The sequence below is a fragment of the Euprymna scolopes genome, chromosome 46, assembly GCF_053919585.1.
Source record: "Euprymna scolopes isolate OS-2025 chromosome 46, ASM5391958v1, whole genome shotgun sequence".
NCBI classification, from domain to species: Eukaryota; Metazoa; Mollusca; class Cephalopoda; order Sepiida; family Sepiolidae; genus Euprymna; species Euprymna scolopes.
In genome coordinates this window covers 204,583,438-204,605,407 of record NC_136527.1, presented here as the reverse complement: position 1 = coordinate 204,605,407, position 21,970 = coordinate 204,583,438, and the positions used below count along the sequence as shown (strand labels likewise).

The following is a 21,970-nucleotide window of genomic DNA, read 5'->3' as shown; positions in this document are numbered from 1 at the left end:
TTTGAACAATGAACTTTCCACGTAATGATAAATCGTCCATTTTTTTAAACATTTTGTTGATTTTGAGGTTTTTCCCCCAACTTGAATATTTCTTGTGCACGTACGTCATTCTCATGTTGATCTATGGTTAATCTTCTCTCCAATTCAACAGACATTGTTTAAAAATTAACATCTTTTGTTTCATAAAAAAAATTAGAAATCATACATTACATTATCATATAATGACAATTAAATATTAAATTTATTTTAATATTATCATAAGAAATAGTTCAGAAATTTTGTAACAGGGCTTATGTCCGCACTGTATATCGAAAGAAGACACTTTCAGTAGCTGTAGCCGACAGCTAGACGAATTCCTCACGATTAAACGTTGATTACATTTACATGCAAATTAGATACAATCAGAACGTTGGAATTGAAGTGGATTATAAACTGGTCGAGAGAAATTGCCTATTTCTTGGTATTACAGAGATTAAGGGTGATTAAGCGGAGGGAGTACAGACCTACGAGTGAGAGGTACTTGGAAGAAGTAGGAAAGGATTTCTGATTTTGATTGTATTATCGGGGTGAGCGCGAACGCAGACCCCACACTTAGAAATAGCACGCCCGAGTCGTCCACATTTGGGACGATCGCAAAGGTCAACCCAACCGCAGTGCAATGGATGGGCCTCGCTCTGGGGGAACGACCGTAATGATCACCGTTACCCCCACGTAAGGTAAGTATAATTATTTATGTGCCCACCACTGTTTTTATATCACATTTCTATACTAACCACGATCAAACACCAATAAAAAAATAAAATACGCCCACATAATTTTCACCAATATCAGTATATCACAACATTTCATTCACTAATAACAACAATTCATAACAAATAATTTACTATCATTTAAACGTACCAATATTTTCACAAAGTACCTCAATTCTTAACGGAACTTACATTTTACTATAATATTCAATGTCAATAGTCTATTGGTATTTTTTTTAAAATGATGGAGATTTACCTCTTTCAGAAATGGCTGCTCAGACCATAACTGGTGATGATTTCTTCATTTTGAAAATCTTTTCTGCATTATCAGGTATTCTCACAAGGACTTTTTCATTTTGATGCTTGTGGGATGTTGAAGTGAGAATAAGTTTTGATCTGTGAAGATGATGTTATTGAGCGTGCCTTGTCTGATAATAAGGTTTAACAAGAGTCGATTTCTGATGAGTTTCTTTGCAATTGTGGGTGCAGAGAGAACTGTCGCTTTTGGAGCTTATAAGATGACATTAGTAGGTCACTTCGACATATCCTTCACATCGTCCTTGGTGATTTTTGTGCTTTGTTTGCTATTTGTCTCATGGACCTTTTTGGATTTCGTCTGATTTTTCCCTAACATTTTTGAGAAGTTTAGGTGTTCCTATGGTGTGGGGATGTTGTCTATCTTAAATCAACGAACTTTCCAGGTGATTAGTAATCGTCCTTTTTATAAAAAATTTTGTTGATTTTTGAGTTTTTTTCCCCCAACTTGAATATTTCTTGTGCACTAGGTGTGTCAGAAATTTCGTGAAAATAGTGAATAATTCCACCCCAGCTTTCCAAGCTTATAACTCCTCGAAAAATGTAATTCGAGCCCTAATTTTTTTTTCAATTAAAGGAGTAAGGACGTGTATTTTTTTAAGGTTTGAAACTTCGGCCTTTACAGGTAAATTTCTAAAAAACAGTTCTTTTTTTTTGTTTTAAATTTGAATATATTATTTATTGACCTTTTCTCTTTAATTTATGATATATAAGACTTTGGTATATAAATTAATTATTTACTTTTTAATAGATATTTACAAATTGGGAGGCGTGAATTATTCGACCCTCTGTCTTTCCAAGCTTATAAGTCCTCGAAAAATGTAATTCCAGCCCTAATTTTTTTTCAATTAAAGGAGCAAGGACCAACGTTCCATAAAAAAAAAGAAAAAAAAAAACAAATAACGTGGTTAAAAAAAAGGTTTTAAACTTCAAACTTTACAGAAGGGGCACTCCTGCAATTTTAAAAATTGCCTGAGTAACCCCGTCGGCATTCCCCGGTCGGGGCGCCTCAGGCAGCAAGCAATAAACTTGCCCCACCGGAAAGCCCGGTGGCAAGGCCTGGGAGGGTGGACCTCCTAGATATTACCCAGGCGGTGTACCTCAGTCCAACAGGTGCTGGGCTGGTTCCCGGCCCCTCACCTGTTGGGCTGAGTATTAAGTGACGAATACTTGACTGGTACTACCCTGTCTCCCTGCAGCCGAATCCGCTAGGAGACACATCCCATCATACAGGGGTATAATGGGGTATTTATTTAAATGCTGCCCACATCAGCATTATTTGGCACAAGGCCTGGAAAGTGGGACACCCGCAGGCTCCCCTAAAGGAGGGGCACTCCTGCAATTTAAAAAATTGCCCGAGTAACCCCGTCGGCATTCCCCGGTCGGGGCGCCTCAGACAGCAAGCAATAAACTTGCCTCACAGTCCAACAGGTGCTGGGCCGGTTCGCGGCCCCTCACCTGTTGGGCTGAGTGTTAAGTGACGAATACTTGACTGGTACTACCCTGTCTCCCTGCAGCCGAAGCCGCTAGGAGACACATCCCATCATACAGGGCTATAATGGGGTATGATCCCACACAGTCGGACGATTCTATTTATAAACGATGCTGCTAGGAACTGACTAATCGAATTAATTCACGTTCTGCTACCAAACCAGAATTGCTTCATAAACCAATCAGAAACCAGAATTGCTTCATAAACATTAAACTTTTTCTGGAGCAATTACACATATTGTTTTCGTTCCGTCTCGACACGGTAGGAATATTTTGCTCTGTGGAACTGTCTACTGCAAACCAGTCACCTCTCAAGACTTGTTTAAAACAACGAACCATCTGAAACTTTTATGAAACTAAACATGGCTTACACTTCTAAATCTACAGTTACTCAAGACATTAAAAAAATGAAAATAGTGAAAAAAAAAGAGTTATATTATACGTATCCGTTATGGAATGAAGTTCTCCGAAAAAAGTAACTTAATTTGATCAAGTAATTTTTTTTTTACAAACGAAAATCACAATTTAATGTAACCGATCCATCATCGCCATTTGGCTATTAAGGGACACAAGTAGATGGTGGCTTTAAACGAAAAAATAATTAACAAAGGACAAAATGAAAAACGGATGAAAAAAAAGGAGACAAAAACTTTATAAAATAAATGAAAAAATTATCTAAGTAGTTTTTATTCTCATGTTTCAAATAAATCTTCTCAAAATTTGACAATCTTTAAGCGGTGATTTGAGTTATCTCCCTCTGGCGTCCGGTTTACCTTTTAAAAGGTATTTAAAAAGAAATGAAATTCGACTTTTAATTTAATAAAATCGCACCATCTGATAAATATGTGGGGGAGGTACTTTACAAAACGAGAGTTAAATGTGAACTCGTAATATATATATATATATATATATATATATATATATATATATATATATATATATACATATATATATATATATATATATATATATATATATATATATCGACTGGTAGTAATCGTGACACCCTGCACTGAAGAATCCCGAAAGGATGAAACACTAGTGTCTGTAGGTATTTAATTATTATAGTAAAAAAATAATTATGACAGCCCCTTTAAGAAATTCGTTTCTTATCGTTGAGCACTTTCAGTTTTTTTTTTTTTTTTACACAGTGATCACCACTTATCAAGGCCCGGAAGCCACTCAGGGATAAGGGTTATTGCAAGTACATCACGTTAGTGAGGAGATTTTATGAAGTGTTTAATTAGGGGGGCGGTTCATTAGGAATTTGTTAACATTAGACTTGAAGACATCCAAGTTGTAGTCCGGAGGGAAGCAGGCAGACGGAACAGAGTTCCACAAGCGTGCAGTTCTAAGAAAGAAGCTTTGCTCATGAAATCCGCGTTTTGATTTAAGCACAGATATAGAGTGGGGGAAATTTTTCACAGTGGATTCAGCTAGACGGGTGTTTTTCGTGAAAGTTTGGCGAGGGGGGACCAGGGATTGGAGTTCAGACGAGCACCTGCCATGAAAATAACGATAAAACAAGGATAGGCTCGCAACGTCTCTTCTGTGGGAGAGGGGTTGCAGGGTAGAGAAAAGGGCATCCCCCACTAAACCACGAAGTCTATTTTGTACTCTGTCAAGGCATGATAGGCTGTTTTTGGCAGCTCCTGCCCAGATATGGCAACAGTATTCCATCCTTGGCCGTACTTGGCTTTTATATAGATAGAGAATTGCATCAGTAGTGAGATATCTTCTGGAGCGGTAGAAGGATCCCACCATCTTTCCTGCGACCTTGGCAACAGACTTGATGTACGTGTTCCATTTCAGATCAGGAGTAAAGGTCAAACCCAGAAGCTTGTCAAAACACGGGGCCTCACCCAGACGAGAGCCATCCATCACAATTGATGCCAGCTGGGGATCAGAGCGTTGATGATGTAAGGATAGGAGTTTGGTTTTAGATGCATTAAAGGTAACTAGCCACATCTTCCCCCACTGAACCACGCGCTCGAGATCAGAGGAGAGAGAATCCGAGAGAACTTCGTCATTTACAGCCTTTGATGTGTTGCCGTAGATGGTCGTGTCATCAGCATAGATGTCAACGAATGATTTAAGCATGTGTTTAGGGAGGTCATTGATGTAGATCAGGAAGAGAGTTGGGCCGAGGATTGACCCCTGAGGGACTCCAGCATTTATATTGCAGGCCTCCGATTTTTGTCCATCTATCACTACTCTTATGAGCCTATCGGAGAGAAATGATTTAATGATTGAGAAAACATTTCCAGTTATACCATAGCTGGAAATCTTGTGAAGTAGACCCTTATGCCATACTTTGTCAAAGGCCTTTGATATGTCAAGAGCAATTGCCCTAGAAAGGAAGCCTTTGTCAAGAGATTCACTAATCCTGTGGGATATAACCGTCAGCACATCTGCGGTAGATCTTGCAGAGCGGAAACCATATTGTGTGTCACTAAGAAGGTTGTTTCTGCTGAGGTGGTTGACTATTTCTCTATTTAATATTGATTCCAGTAACTTACTCATAACGCAGAGAAGACTTATTGGTCTGTATTGAGAGGGAGATGACTTATCACCTGAATTCTTAAATACAGGGCAAACTGATGAGGTCTTCCAGGGGGTCGGAAAGCACTTCTCCTTAAGGCAGCGCTTAAATAGTTTCGTAAGTATGGGAGCAAGTTCTGGTTGAAGCTTTTTTAACACTATAATTGGGATGCCATCAGGGCCAGTTGCTTTACTGGAATCTAGGTTTTTTATTAGCTTGGCGACCTCATGCACGGATATTTGTATATTACCTAGCTTGTTCTGTGTTATAGGAGGAAATATGGGGAGTTGATGGCCTTCGTCGCATAGGGTAGAATTGGCTGCAAAGTTCTTTGCAAATAGTTTGGCCTTGTAAGTTGAATTAAAAGTCGGTCAATTTAGCTCTGATGTGTAGATCATCGTATAACGATTTGATCACTGTCTGTCTGATGTAATGAACATTTAAATTAAAATGTTTAAAATTCAACGCTATTTCACATGGTTAATGGTAGCCGAATGGATACGCCCTCCGCTAATCGAGCCAGAGATGTCTCGTGCCCCGGGGTTCGAATCGTTCGACTGGTATTAATCGTGACACCCCGCACTGAAGAATCCTGAAAGGATGAAACACTAGTGTCTGTAGGTATTTAATTATTATAGTAAAAAAATGCTTCTACTTCTGGTTATAAAAGAGATGAGTATCGGCTGAAGAGTGCTTGATATGGGTATCATCTGCGAGTCAGGACATTTTACAACATTGCGTTACTTCTTTATCAAAGGAAGAGGTAATACATGGGAGGGCACAAAACATGACAAGTAAAGCCAGAATGATGATAACGCGACACATGGCTGAAATGTGCAAACAAACTAGAAACAGGTACTACACTTCCATTGTTAATCCTTTGATGCTGATTGCATGTAAAACATCAGGTTTATGTCTGGAATTATAAGTTAAGGTCATCGTAAAGTTAACGGAATCGAATCTGATAAAAATAAGTCACAATTTTCATAATGTAATCATGTGATTATTGTTTTGTTTCTTGTTGGTTCAAATCTAGTTTTTGTTATTTGATTGACTTGGCTATTTGTTCAATTCCTTCCTTTTTGAATTGTTTATGTGAAATATTCAGTTTTGCATTTTTTTTATATTTGGATTATTTGGATTACTGTTCTCATCTTGGATGTAAACAGTAGTTCGACTAATCCAAATCATAATGAAATGTTCAATCTTTTACACGGGGAACAAAATAATGATTACACCGTTTTACGATGAACATAAGTTCTTTGTTCTGAAGCACGTGTTTTTCTTATAATAATTTCACGTTGAAATCGTGTTTTTTGTATTTAACTTTTGATTCTTTTATATTTTCATATATTTAATTGCTTAATGAATTGGACACACAAAACAAAATTTGTATCAATTTACTAAAGATTATATTAAGAAATCCTAACAAACAAACACATTTTCTGCGTTGGACGCAAAAGAAAAACGTTTTTTTTTTCGTATTAAATTCCTGGAATGGAAGGTAAGTTTTTGTTTTTCACTTTACAAAAATATTATTCAACAACTTAAAAATAATCTTAAATATTAAAATAAGTTTATGCTTTATTGCAATCCAATAAAAATGTTGGTTTCGTGAATAAAATATATATTAGGTATGTGAAAATGCCAAGGCTTTTGCGAGGGTTAAGTGGCATTGGTAACTTGAGTAAGCCGTAATTCTGTGCACTGAGGTATGTGTCATAAATTGGCCCCTACCACCTATATCCGGGGGGTTAACTACACCGCAGGGATACTGATGAGGTAGCACACATGTTTCGCTACATGCTGGTATTTGAATTATTTCCATACGTTCAGTAGAAGTGTAAAAAATTTTGAAGTGAAGTTTTGTGTCATTTAAATCATCATTATTAGACCTGAAGGTAAGTTGTAATAGTTTTGAAACTATATATATTCGTTAATATAGATATTAAACCTTATTTGTGCGAAATATGAAGCCTATATGACTTTACCTTCATTGGTTTTGAATTTACCTAAAATGTGAAGCCGTTACGAAAATTTTCAAAATTTCACTAACGCCATATCGTTAACCTACGCACTTTGTTTACAAATATTTTCCAACAACGGCAATGACGCCAAACTACGGCTGGCTAAAAAAATTCTTTTAAATTATTAAAATTTATTTCAGCATAATGAACTTTTTAGGATTTAAATTATTTTACTTTCTTTAAACCAAAACATTTCTCCCCGGAAAAATGTATTTTCTTCTATTTTATCATTTTATCGAGCTGCTTTTTTTTTCTTCCATTTTGTTACTTTGCTTTTTTATTCTATGATAAACTAATAAACAAATTTACAATTAAAAAAAATACAAGTTATTTTTAAAATTAAAAAAAATAAAACTTTCATGAATATATTTTTTATTATGCACATTTTGCAAACTTTAAATTCTAAAAGTTTTAATAATTTAAAAGAAATTTTGGGTTTGTATTACTGTACACATTCGAAAAAGTTGTCAAAAAACAAATATATAACAAATAAATATTATCAAAGGCAAGATAAGTTACTTTTCTACCAAACTGGATACAGTTTTTGTTTTTATTCAATGTAACACGTTTATTCAGCTCGAAAAACATGCAGTGCTTACACCGTTGTATTGGAAAATTCAAAATGGCGGCCACTCTCTCTTAAACACGGTAAGTTTGGGAAAAGGTGTTATAAATAATAAACAAGACAAAATACTATTAAAAAAACACCGAATATATGCCAACTTATGTCACGGTAACATATAATGAGCGAATTTCTAACAGTATTTTGTCTAGTTTATTATTTATAACATCTTTTCTTGAACTTACCGTGTTAAAGAGAGTGTCGGGCGCCATTTTGAATTTTCCAATACATCGATTAACACTGTATTCGAGCTGAATAAAAACACGAAAAATATATCCAGTTAGGTAGAAAAGTAACTTATCTTGCCTTTGATAACATTTATTTGTTATATATTTGTTTTTTTGACAACTTTTTCGAAATTTTAATTTATATGCTAAAAGAAATTTTAATAATTTATATGCTAAAAGTTCATGAAAAATGTAAAAAAAAATTATATTTATTGGTGTTTGTATGATGAGAAATAAAAAAAACGGTGCTTCTGCAGTTTATTTTTACATAAAAAATCAGCATTAGCAGTAGACTTCATATGCGGGGATGTAATATTGCCTTAGTAATTGACTGCATCTTCCGCCCCAGCATCCCCTTTCACCTCTTAATCTTGTAAATAATTCATTAATAAACTTTCAAAATATATTTTTCTTGTTCTCCATTCAATAAGCTCTCCAGTGATATTTGTCTTTTTGAAATCGGACAAGAAATAAGAAAGTTATGACAAAATAACTGTGAAAAATCTTGATATCGGTCACAACTTTGTTAAGGAAATCCATTGATTCTATTGTCAAAAATTAGCCTCAAATTTCAGCTTTAGAATTGTTGTAACTTTCTTATTATTTGTCCTACAGAGGTGGTTCAAGTATCATTAGAATGCTCTCTGCATACTCTTTCTGCTGAGCTATTCCATTTTGAGATATGTTAACTTTGAAATTTTCTTTCACGTACCTATATATATGAAATGTGACCTTGTGGGTCAATGTCAAGTTTATTTCCAACTCCTCAAAAAACTTTAAAAATGACGACTTTTTTGGAGATTTTCAATGATGCTGAAAACGAATATCACATTTAAATTTGGGGCAAATAAGTAGTTTTCATGATATGAAGAAATTACTTTTTTTTTAAAGTGTGGGATCACTTTCTTATGTAAAATTCACGTAAAAAAAAAGCACCCGCCTTCTGGTCACCTAATAATTTGGTCATATAAAACAAATTTGAAAAAAAAAAAAAATGAACGACTGTCTTAGTAAAAAACAGCGCCGGTTTTGGGGAGTGCTGAAAACGAATATCACACTTAAAAATTGCTTTATGATATGAAGAAATTACTAAGTGACTAAAAAGTGGGTGCTCATTTTACGTTATTTTTATATAGGAAAGTGATCCCCAACTTATTGAAAAAAGTATTTTCTTCATATCATGAAAACTACTTATTTGCCCCAAATTTAAATGTGATATTCGTTTTCAGCATCACCAAAAACCGTCGTCATTTAAAGTTTTTTGAGGAGTTGGAAAGAAACTTGACATTGACCGAAATGTGTTTAAGTAAAATTTAAATATTAAAATAAGTTTACAATATGAAAGGTAAGTTATTTTTTTACGCTTTAAAAATATCCCATTCAATAACTTTTAAAATAATCTGAAACAGTTTTTTTTCAATCTCCCTAAAAAATATTGATTCTTAAAATAATATTAAACATAAAAAAGGTTTAATTTTATTGCAATCAAAAAAAAAAAATTGATTTCGTGAATAAAAATATGTATATTTAAGTAACATTTATGTGATTTTTGCGAAAATCCTTATCTTTACCATAAACACAATAATTTGATTCCAAGTTGGTTGAATTATTATACAATTGAACAGGAAACTTTATTTAAGCACCACCAAAACCGGGGGGGGGGGGGGGCAGGTAAGTACTTTCTGACAGATCGTCTTTTTAAAAATCTACCAAAAATCAGGTAATTATCCAATCAATACGAAATTTACAGCGATTAAGAGAAGCATGAACTTTATAACAGGGTACTTATTTTTCATAAACTATATATATATATATATATATATATATATATATATATATATATATGTGTGGGTAGTAATTTTTGTGTGCATCCGTCAGAAGCGTTGAGTAAAATTTGGCTTCAAATGTATTTATACATGTTTTATTCTTCATATATATATTTCTTGCTTGTTTTGAGGGGGTTCAAAATATGCTTAAAATAATCATCTGAAACTGAACAAAACATATTGTCTTGTTGTAAGAGGCAGGATTATAGATTAAACAAAACAAAATAAAACTATTTTGTATACCTTATGTTGACGTCTGAAAATCAGAAATTCGATTGTGTTTAATTATTCCTCTTTTGAGTTTTGAAATGTGAAATTCAGTGAATGCGTTAAGTAAAATAATTAATTTAAGTTAAGCAAAACAAAAAAAAAGGATTTAATATTTATACGAAAAAGGCCATTTTAAACTCTTTGATAAATTAACAATTTTTTTTAGAAAGCCGAATAATGCATTACCATTATTAAACAGGGCATGCTTTAAAGAATCGATACAAAAAAACATCGATAAATATTGTGCCCTTTGTGTTAAAAATATTATCATTTTTTTGAACCCGTTTGAAAATGTTTCGAATCTTTCGAATACGATCGACCAAACACGCTGAAATATATTTTTTTTCTTTAAATGCCCCCCCCCCCATTTTGGGGAGCCTGGCCCCCACACACATACACATTAAAAACTAAACTCATACAAATGGTCACCCATCTGGTACTGGCCAGCCTCAGTGTTAATAATGCATTGAAATTTTCGTCACTGAAAAATAAGTTTTTTTTTGGCCTGTTTGGTCTTCGGTAGTTTTTATCAAGTACAAATGTGAACATTGTAATCAAATCGACGCGAAGTAACTGCTTGTCTATATGAATAAGTGGAATTATTTGAAATCCAGGTACTTATATTATAGTATTTTTGCATATTCTGGTAGAAAATCGCCCTAAATCTTAGTTAGACAAGAAATAAACAGATTAATTCTTTCAAAAACGTTGCTTTTAGCTATATATATATATATACGTCAATTGTTAACTTTTGGGGAAATTTTTACATATAAAATTTAATTAAAAATAATAGAAATAGTTTTATATTATTCTTCTTTCTATATGATAAAATTCAGGGTTTTATCTTTCTGGAAAAAAAAGTTACTCAGAAATAATGGATTTTCATAAATGTAATTTCGTTTAAAAAAACAACTTGATTTTTCGGCCATTTTTGGCGGTGTCTATATATAGGCTTTCATATATCTAGGGATCTCTTCTGTGTATGGGGTGAGACTTCGCTGGTTGTCGAAGGTATTTTCATAACGGGGGACAAGAGCTTATAGTTCGTCAGTGCATCCACCATTAAAATACTTGTAAAACAAGTAGAGGGATGCAATATTTCGTCGATGGGACAACGACTAAAGCTTAGATGACAGTTCAGGATCTATCACGTGAGTGACTCTCTTTTGAACCCTGCCCAAGAGCGAGAGGCTAGTAGCAGATGCACCAGCCCAAATGTTACAACAATGCTTAATACAGGGGCGAATGGTAGCTTTGTAGAGGTATAGGATATTTTCAAGTGTAAGTAACTTTCTAGCAGGGTAGAGAGAGCCCACCTTCTTCGCAGCAGTCTTGGCAATGATCTTGATCTATCTATTCCAAGTTATGTTCCCTGCCTTGACAGAGTTAATATAGACTCCGTAGCCTAGTGGGGGATGCCATTTTTCCTTCCCTGTAACCTCTTTCTCATAGCCTGTCTCTGCTTTATCATTATTTCCATGGCAAGTGCTTGTCTGAGATCCAGTCTATAGTCCGTCTCACCAAACTTTCACGAGAAACACTCGTCTAGCTGAAAAACTATCAATAATTTCCCCCACTCTTTATCTGTGCCTAAACAAAACATAGATTCCATGACCAATGTTTCTTTCTTAGAATGCACACCAGTGAGTCTCTTCCATTTGCCTGCTGTCCAGCTGACTATAATATGGTCATTTTCAAGTCCAATCTAAACACGTTCTTAATGAGCCGTTTCCCTTAAGTAATCCCATTTACCGAATTTTTATTTACTATTAAAACGGCAATGTTCCATTGACAACTGTATGCTGAATAAGCCTTATCCTCGACTGGTATCTTGCCCTTGATAAATGGTGATTCCTTTGTAAAAAACATAAGTCAAATGTAGGTATATAAAATTTCAAACGTAACATTTTCAGACTCTAAAATATAATTTAAAACTTTTCTTAAACTTGAAAAAATATATTAATTATTGTGTAAAAATCAATTTTTAAAAATAGCAACTATTACACAGGATTAAAAACTGGGGTTGCAAATTTAGACCCAACATGTTTCAGCACTTTGTAAGAACATATTCTGGAGATCATAAAATTCTATAAAGTCTCTCCTGTAAACAACTTGTGCACTATATATATATATTATTCCTTAATTGGAATTTTTTATTTTGAGATGAGCATTTTTATGTTAATTTTATTTTTATTTCGGACTATTAGTCTCATCTTTATTAGTTGTTGTTTTGTTTTTTTATCTTTTTTTTTTTTATTGGTTCACAACGTTTCGGCCAACTTCCTCTGGCCTTCGTCAGGTGGTAACCGCGACGGATAGGAACTTCGAATCTCCTAACTGCATTCTCAGCCATCACTGCCATCCGTAGTTGTTGTCGTCTCAGTGGCAGTGATGGCTGAGAATGCAGTTAGGAGATTCGAAGTTCCTATCCGTCGCGGTTACCACCTGACGAAGGCCAGAGGAAGTTGGCCGAAACGTTGTGAACCAATAAAAAAAAGATAAAAAAACAAAACAACAACTAATAAAGATGAGACTAATAGTCCGAAATAAAAATAAAATTAACTTGTGCACTAGTTCTAATTAAATGACTTCATATCCCTTAAGCCTGCACTTTATAAACCACAGACAAAAAGGATTGTGCCAGCTCAGAAATGTTAGGTAAGCCTATCCAATGCTCACCAAACAATGAAGTACAACCGCACAATGTATATATTCTCTGATTATTATGTAAAGATTAATTAATATTGATACAACACATAAATATTAACGACATGCAAAATTGATTGCAGCAGATAAAACTTTAGGTGTAAGAACCCTGAAAACACTCGATGTTAAAGGAAGAAACGCTTTAAAGTCGTTAAGAAATGATAATTATATGAAATCTTATTTTATTCAATAAAAAACTCAATAATAATGATAAGTTTGTGCTCGTTTGACTTGTTGATATAGTGTTAATTAATTCACTGTTCAGCTTACAACTGATGTACATTAATTATCGGCAAGCTACAGAAACAAAGATTAACTTGTTTGACTTGTTGATCTAGTGTTACTCCTCATCAATTCTCCGTTCACGTACCTCGTTATAATACATCATCATATTCCAGTACCTTTGAGTTCAAAGCTGTAGACGTGGAGCTCTACTCCGTCCGTTTTTATTGCTTATAACAATTCATTATAAAACCTCTAAAAACTATATTCCTTAAAAATAGGAAACAGAATTAACTTTCTAAATATAACACCATTTTTGAGATTTATTATTAAATGTGCTGATCCTACATGTGATTAAGTTTTTAAAAAATATGTTAAGCTGAATTAGAGATGAACAGATATTCTTCTGCATTGGTTTGGAATAATAGGATTGATGCAATTCTCTATCTATATAAAAGCCAAGTACGTCGAAGGATGGAATACTGTTGCCATATCTGGGCAGGAGCTGCTAAAAACAGCCTATCCTGCCTTGACAGAGTACAAAATAGACTTTGTGGCTTAGTGGGGGATGCCCTTTTCTCTACCCTGCAACCTCTCTCCCACAGAAGAGACGTTGCGAGCCTATCCTTGTTTTATCGCTATTTCCATGGCAGGTGCTCGGCTGAACTCCAATCTCTGGTCCCCCCTCGCCAATCTTTCACGAAAAACACCCGTCTAGCTGAATCCACTGAGAAAAATTTCCCCCACTCTATATCTGTGCCTAAATCAAAACGTGGATTCCATGAACAAAGCTTCTTTCTTAGAACCACACGCCTGTTTCCCACCGGACTACAACTTGGATGTCTTCAAGTCCAATGTTACCAAATTCCTAATCAACCGCCCCCTTAAGTAAACACTTCATCAAATCTCCACACTAACGAAATGTACTAGCAATAACCCTTATCCCTGAGTGGCTTCCGGGCCTTGATAAGTGGTGATCACTGTGTAAAAAAAAAGAAATGAACGAAAAGAAATAGAAAATGTAATTGTCCCAAGCAAAGAAAATATCAATCTATATGTAGTAGTTGTATTGTTATAAAATGCTTAGTTAAATATCAAAATAATATAATTAGGATGAATGTTTGTTATATGTTAATAATAATTTAAATATTTTGTCTTACTAATATTTAAATATAAAACATTAAACTCGCTTATAAGTTAAACGTCTATGATTACAAATAATTTTAAAGTTCAGACGAATTAAGAATGAACAAATATTTTAAGATAAAACATTCCAACGCCAATTTCTAAATTTTTACATTTTTGCATTTTTTCGCATCAAGCACAAACAAAGTGTGATTGGTTGGTGCAGAGTGTATACTTGAGACTTTTTTACAAGTCTAAGACAATTATGTTATCTTGATAGTTGCACGAAGCCATATTTGGCAACAATACACAATACATATGGTAATCTTAGCTTTGTAAGCGTATAGGATCCTCTTATGTAATTTTCTAGCAAGGTTTAAGCAGGATTCGTAATAGCCTTACTATGTTAATTGGGTATTAAATAATTATTAAATAGCAATTTTGTTTTAACCAAGTGAAGTTAAATGGGCTGGTAAAAAGCAAAACAAAATAAACCAAATACAATACGCAAAAGTCCAGCTAGAATTCGTCACTGACAACTTTCTCTCTAAACTTCCAGCACGTCTCTCCCCACTGCCTCTGCCAACAGACATTTTATCAGAAAACTGACCCCATTCCATTTGCATACATTTGCAGTGGAAGATGAGATCTTGTGAGAGTCCATGAAACTACACCTTATAAATCCATGACTGCCATATTGAATTTCTCTTTCTCTCAGATCACATCCGAAGGTAACTTGTATGACCGCACGACACACACACACACACACACACACACACACACACACACACACACACACACACACACACACACACACACACACACGGGGGACGCTTTCCTCTTTGATTATTACATTCAACTCTATATAAGATTAAATATTAACTTGATGATGAGTTAAACACATTTAGTAACAATAATTTCTATGTATAAATGAATTAGCGATAAACGGATATCATTAAGCAATCTATAAATTTGAATAATATGATTTAAATTTGAGAAATTTATACGGGAAACAAGAAATAACTAATAAAAATAAATTTATAGATGTTACTGTAGTTTTTCTATATATTTTGTATATATATTATTACATTAGCATATCTTAAAATTGCAACAGTTTATTAAAATCAATGAAAATTATTTACACTTTCACGTGTTTCATTGCTTAAACCAATCAAATCATTAGATTTTTCATCAAAGAAGAAAATGTTAACTTTTTTCTTGGTTCAAAAAGAAAACGTAATTTAAAAGCTGATTAGAAAGGTTTTAAAGACAGAAAAATACAAAATTCAGTAAAAAGGAGTAAAGAAAACATAATTTTAAAGCGAAATAAAAAGGTTTAAAATTCAGTAAAATATCTGCTGGTTATAAATACAACATTAATATGCAGAAGAAGTTTAGTTCATAAACCAACAGGTGAATAGACTCATTTTACAAGCCATATTTAAATTCATACAAAACTTTGAACATTAATACATTATACTAATGCATACTTTTAGAAGATGAAAATAATTAGGGTAAAAAATCACAAAGAAACTAAAAAATATATGAATAATAAAAATACACTAAAAAAGTTGGATGAAATAATTCGTTCAATGCTAGAATTATTGAATTTCAAAAGTAAAACAATATTTTAATCAAAATTAGAATAACTACTAAGAATATCAATTCTGTAATGTTAGGTAAGGTACCAAATTCACAACTTTCGAAATATGTATTATTAGACGTTTATTTTAAAACTAAAATTGCGCTAAACGATTAGTAAAACGGCTTATATCGTTTTTATAATAAAATATGGGAATGATAATAATGCATTAAAAAACGTTGGATGAAATAATTTGTTGAATGAAAAAACTGTTGATTTCTAAAAATAAAATTTAAAAAATAAGAACCTTATTCTGTTGCATTAAATTATTATGAGTATTAACAAATATGTAATGTTATGAAAATATCCAGTTTAATATCAAACACATTATAAATAAGCGACTATATTTCTACACATGACTTAAAACGAAAGCTATTTTAAAAGACAATATTAGTATCCATTGCTAAGTAACTAGATTATATATTGATTTGTATTAATACAAGGGGCGTGCAATAATACCCCTGACCCACTTACCATAGCAGTAGAGCTACGAAACTTGGCACAGTTATTAGTCTTTCTCTACATAGGAACCACCCAGAGTTATGTATTTTTCCCATCGTTTGATGCAGCTCTGGAGACCGTTTTTGTAGAATACCCCAGGTTGGTCCTCCAACCATGACGTGACTTCAGAAATCAAGACTGCATCATCTGGGAAACGCTTTCCTTTCAAAAACAACTTAATGGCTGAGAAGAGGTGAAATTCAGAGGGTGCAAGGTCAGGAGAGTAGGGAGGATGGGGAAGGATTTCATAACCACATGCCCATGCTTCTGATCTGGCGATGCGCGTTGTGGATCAGAGTGTTGTCCTGCAGGAGGAGGGTAACTTTTCTGATCTTACCCCGCCTCTTGATTTTGATAGCTTCCCTTAATTTGCTCAAAAGTGAAGCATAATAGGCTCTTACGATTGTGGTACCCTTTGCCAGGAAATCTGTCATCACTACTCCGTCCTGGTACCAGAAGACTGTAAGCATGACCTTGCCAGCAGAGGGATGCACCCTTGCCTTCTTTGGAGGTTGTGAGTCCAAGTGCTTCCACTGTATTGACTGGGTTTTGGTCTCTGGAACATAGTGATGCACCAAGGTTTCATCCTGTGTAATCAGTCTTTTGAAAAACTTTGACTAATCTTCTTAGCACATCTCCAAATTCATCCTCGAGCACTCAACGCGTTCTCCATTCTGGAATGGTGTGAGCAACCTGGAAATTCATCTGGCAGACACCTTATGCATATGGAAATGGTTATGAATGATAGTTTCCACAGACCCTGTACTAATCTTGACATCTTGGGCTATTTAACGAATAGCAATGCGCCGATCTTCCAAAATGGCAGCCTCATCTTGATGGACAGATGCCTCATCAATGGTAGAAGGGCGACCAGGTCTGGGAGCAGATTCCACAGACTTCCGGTCATGTTTGAATTCACGATGCTAGCGTTTTACGAGGTCATATGATGGGGCATTATCACTATAAGTTTCTTTCATTTCATCAAAAGTCTCCTGTAGTATGCGTCTTTTCAAATACAAAAACTGGATCACTGCTTGACATTCAACAGGCTCCATTTCACGACTGACTCAGTTCAAACACCTGTAAAACAGAAACCACAATTAGTTCAGAGCTGTAACTTACCACATAACCTGTACAGATATAAATCATTGAACATGCAAAATGTCAGATCAGACAACTGAAAGTGGTCAGGGGCATTACTTATTGCACGCCACTCGTAACTTTAATTTACTTTTCCTGTATTATAAACTTATTATATTCATCAATTATTGTCATCAATATATTTTTATTATTATCACTATCAACTATGGTAGTTTTAAGCTTATTGTTCCTAAAAATTATTACTATATTATTGTTTATTTTACTTTATTAATTGCATAATTCCTTTATCTATTATAAAATACGATGAATAGTATTCAACATTTAATCAATATGAATGTGAATTAAGTGTTTTTGTAATTTTTAAATGTTTTATAAAATTATGTTTCTTGTTTTGTTGCAATGATTAAAATAAACAATGATATTAAAATATGAAATTTCATTTTTATTTATTTATAGATGTTCCTGCTTGAATGTTTTTAATTGATGTTAAGGGATCATCTTCCTCCTTAAACAGTATTTTATACACAATTATTTCCTTACGTGGCAGACAACAAAAACAGCAGCACAAAACTTTATTAGACATATATGTGTGAAGAGTTATTTTATCTGGATTGTTTATCAAATAGTGATAAGACCATCACACATATTTAAATTTGTGAAATTTTTGTTTAATGTTTTTATAAATCATAAGATATCGAATTTAATATTTCAGAAAAATCTGCTACTTTACAAAAGAGAATATTTTAACTTTTACACTACGAAATATCTCTTATCAAATAAAGTAAGTCATACAAATTGAAATTTCTTTAGCATAAAATCTAACTTGCATCAACAACTCCAGATAAAAATTTGTTCATAACTTGGTAGTGATAATCTTGCTCCAGTAGCAATTTAGTTTAAATATGAATAAACATATGAAGGAAAAGCCACATTCTTGTGAAGTGTGTGGATTTCTTTTTACTGAAAAATCAAATTTAGTGAGACATATGAAAACTCACACTGGGGAAAAGCCACATTCTTGTAAAGTGTGTGGATATTCTTTTACTGAAAAATCAAAATTAGTGAGTCATATGAGAACTCACACTGGTGAAAAACCACATTCTTGTGAAGTGTGTGGATATTCGTTTACTGAAAAATCAAATTTAGTGAGACATATGAGAACTCACACCGGAGAAAAGCCACATTCTTGCAGAGTGTGTGGGTATTCGTTTACTGACAAATCAAAATTAGTGAGACATATGAAAGTTCATACTGGGGAAAAGCCACATTCTTGTAAAGTGTGTGGATATTCTTTTACTGAAAAATCAACATTAGTCAGTCATATGAGAACTCACACTGGGGAAAAGCCACATTCATGTAAAGTGTGTGGATATTCGTTTACTAAAAATTCAAATTTAGTGAGACATATGAGAACTCACACCGGAGAAAAGCCATATTCTTGTAGAGTCTGTGGATATTCTTTTACCGACAAATCAACATTAGTGAAACATATGAAAACTCACACTGGGGAAAAGCCACATTCTTGTAAAGTGTGTGGATATTCTTTTACTGAAAAATCAAATTTAGTGAGTCATATGAGAACTCACACTGGGGAAAAGCCACATACTTGTGAAGTGTGTGGATATCTTTTTACTGAAAAAGCAACATTAGTGAGACATATGAAAACTCACACTGGGGAAAAGCCACATTTTTGTGAAGTTTGTGGATATTCTTGTTCTCAAAAATCAACATTAATTACACATATGAGAACACACACTGGAGAAAAGCCACACTCTTGTAACGTGTGTGGATATTCCTGTTCTCAAAAATCAGCATTAGTTTCACATATGAGAACACACACTGGGGAAAAGCAACATTCTTGTAACGTGTGTGGATATTCTTGTTCTCAAAAATCAGCATTAGTTTCACATATGAGAACACACACTGGGGAAAAGCCACATTCTTGTAAAGTGTGTGGCCATTCTTTTTCTCAAAAATCAAATTTAGTGAGCCATACGAGAACTCACACTGGGGAGAATTGAATGCGTACTAGAAACCAACCTCGGGTTTCAGTCTTGCAGTATAGAACTCTGGTATGAAGATATCTTCAATTTCATGTAAACCCTGATCAAATATTAAAATTTACATGAAAATGGAAAATAAAACTAAATCAACTGGCAGAATAAAAAGATCCCCTCAGCATTGCTAGATACTGGGTTATATGAGAAAAAAATGAGAGAAAATAACGTAATTAATGTTTCCACAGGTAACAACACTAAGCTGGACACTCCACCAGACCAGTCAAATTCTAGTCCTGAAATCCGGCAAGCGAAAACAAAGACTCCTAGGAAAAGACACTATAACCAAGTAAGTGATCTATTAAGGAGACGAAAATTATTTTTCACTGTTTCGCATATTCAAGGTATGAAAAATGAGGGAGGAAAAAACACAGTATTTGAGGCTCAATTAAAATCTTATCTCTTGACAAAAGAAAAAAACATTACAAACTACAACTTAGAACTAACTTTCAATTGTATCTAAAATACATAAATATCTCCCAAAAGATGTTAGAGAGTCAATGAGGAAAGATTTTAGTTAAGCATCGATTGATTTCACCAAATTTAACACTGCTGAATTTGCCCAAAGCCAGTGGAATAGGAAGAAAAAATGGACATTGATTTGGTCAATTGAATACGCAAATATAAAATATCAAAAATGTACAGAAAGTTGTAAGCAATGGCAAAATATTTTTAGTACCACTTCCCTAGCAAGAAGGAGATTGAGAAGGAAAAGTTAACATGTCAGAAGTCTAATTCTTTGAGGAACAATGTCTTTCCTGTTAACATTTGCACAAATAAAAACCAACACCAAAAAGAATAATGTCTTTCCTGTTTAGCAAATATCCCAGCTAAAAAAATATCCATGAAATGGCTAAAAACGTCATTTGTCAAATCAGCAATCCCCCTCCCTATAGCATGATGTGCCAAACCAAACAAGCAGACACTACAACATATTCTCACCTGACACCGCTACCTTAGTCCAAGTTTTACATGCCTACCAAAAGCAAACCGTTAATATATCCGATGTGTCACTCCATCAAATAATGAAACATCTCCCCAGGGATCATTCCCAACAGACCCAAAACAATTGAAATATGGACAGACATGCCAACAGTATGTCCCACTTGAAGATGTAACACTGTACGCGACCCAGTTGGAACTAGAGGAAGAGCTGGCCAACAGGATAGAAATAGCACGAGGTTTGGCTGTTGAAGATCGGCCCAGATTGGTAAAAATTATCATGAATAAATCCTTCAAGGTGCTAGTTCCAAAAGTCAACGATGCCCTCGAAAGAATCACTCCAATTAACGCACCATTGAGTGAAATAAATCATACAACATACAGGGAAACATGGTTTTTTTCAGTTAAAACTCTTAGCTTAATATCAAGAGAGTAAAAGAGGAAACATGAAGGCTAAATCATATAACCCAGCCCTGAAACGAAAACTCCAGCAGAAAATAAATAGACTCCGAAAGGAAACTGTTCAGATATCTGCATTCCTATCCTGTGAAACTCCGGGCGAAAAAATAAACAAGAAGGTGAATAAGTTGAAAACTTATTATTTGCTCCAAGACCCAGCACAGCTAAGAGCTAAGATGGCAGAACATCAGGCTGGGATAAAAGCCTTAGCTGCACAAATAAAAACCAAAACCAAAAATGGTAAATAGGGGCGAGGAAAATTATGTACTCATTTTATTATAACTCAGGATTTGAGAGATAAAGAACTTTAATGGAATATCTATGTATTTCGAGTTCAACTGTAATATATTTAAAGGATTGTTATTCTGCCTTACAATTAGGTCACTCAGCATGCTTTTTAAAAATAATATGCTAGGTACAGTCGTAGTAGAAACAGGAAAAAGTAAGAGTCAACTTTTTATTATTATTTTCACGCAGGATGTCTGCATTGAGTTTGGATTTGACAAATCTGCCGCATGCACTATAAAGAATGGGGAAAAGCCGATATCTGAACATCTTAAGTTACATGATTGATGATATAGGAGAGGATGCCACATATAAGTACCTCGTTATTGTGGAGCATGAAATTATGAAACGTTTTTGAACAAAAATACACAGCACGCCTTAAAAATTGTCACTTTTTAATTTATCCCCAAAACAAAATAATTCATGAATCAGTTTGCAATCATTTTATGTCATTTTATTTGGTTTTTGGATTATTGACTCTCCTCAATGTAATGTCAATGGGATTGATACAAAGACCACTAAACTTATAACGTTACATAAAATTATATACCGAAACCAATGTATGGACAGATTATACCTATCATAAAAAAGAGGGCATTCATCTCACTTAAATAAAGCATTTATATCGAGCCACTACAGTAAGCATGTACAGCTCAACAGATATGACAATGGAAATAGTAAGGGACAACGATGAACGTCTACCCCAAAAAAAACTCAATAAAAAAAGTTGAAAACTTTGATGGTGTCATGCTTAACAATAGTTTCAATGTATATGATGAACCAGCAACACATATTGCAAACTTTGCTGAAAACTTTGATGGTGTCATGCTTAACAATATTTTCAATGTATATGATGAACCA

The 21,970-nt window shown here is 34.0% G+C and overlaps 1 non-coding gene across 1 annotated transcript; it reads right to left on the bottom strand.

Annotated features, from left to right (window-relative positions):
• Positions 1 to 561: 561 nt before the first annotated feature.
• On the bottom strand, positions 562 to 724 carry LOC145271532 (U1 spliceosomal RNA). Its single transcript, XR_013865943.1, has one exon. It is a non-coding gene; the product is annotated as a U1 spliceosomal RNA (small nuclear RNA).
• Between the last annotated feature and the right edge of the window lie 21,246 nt (positions 725 to 21,970).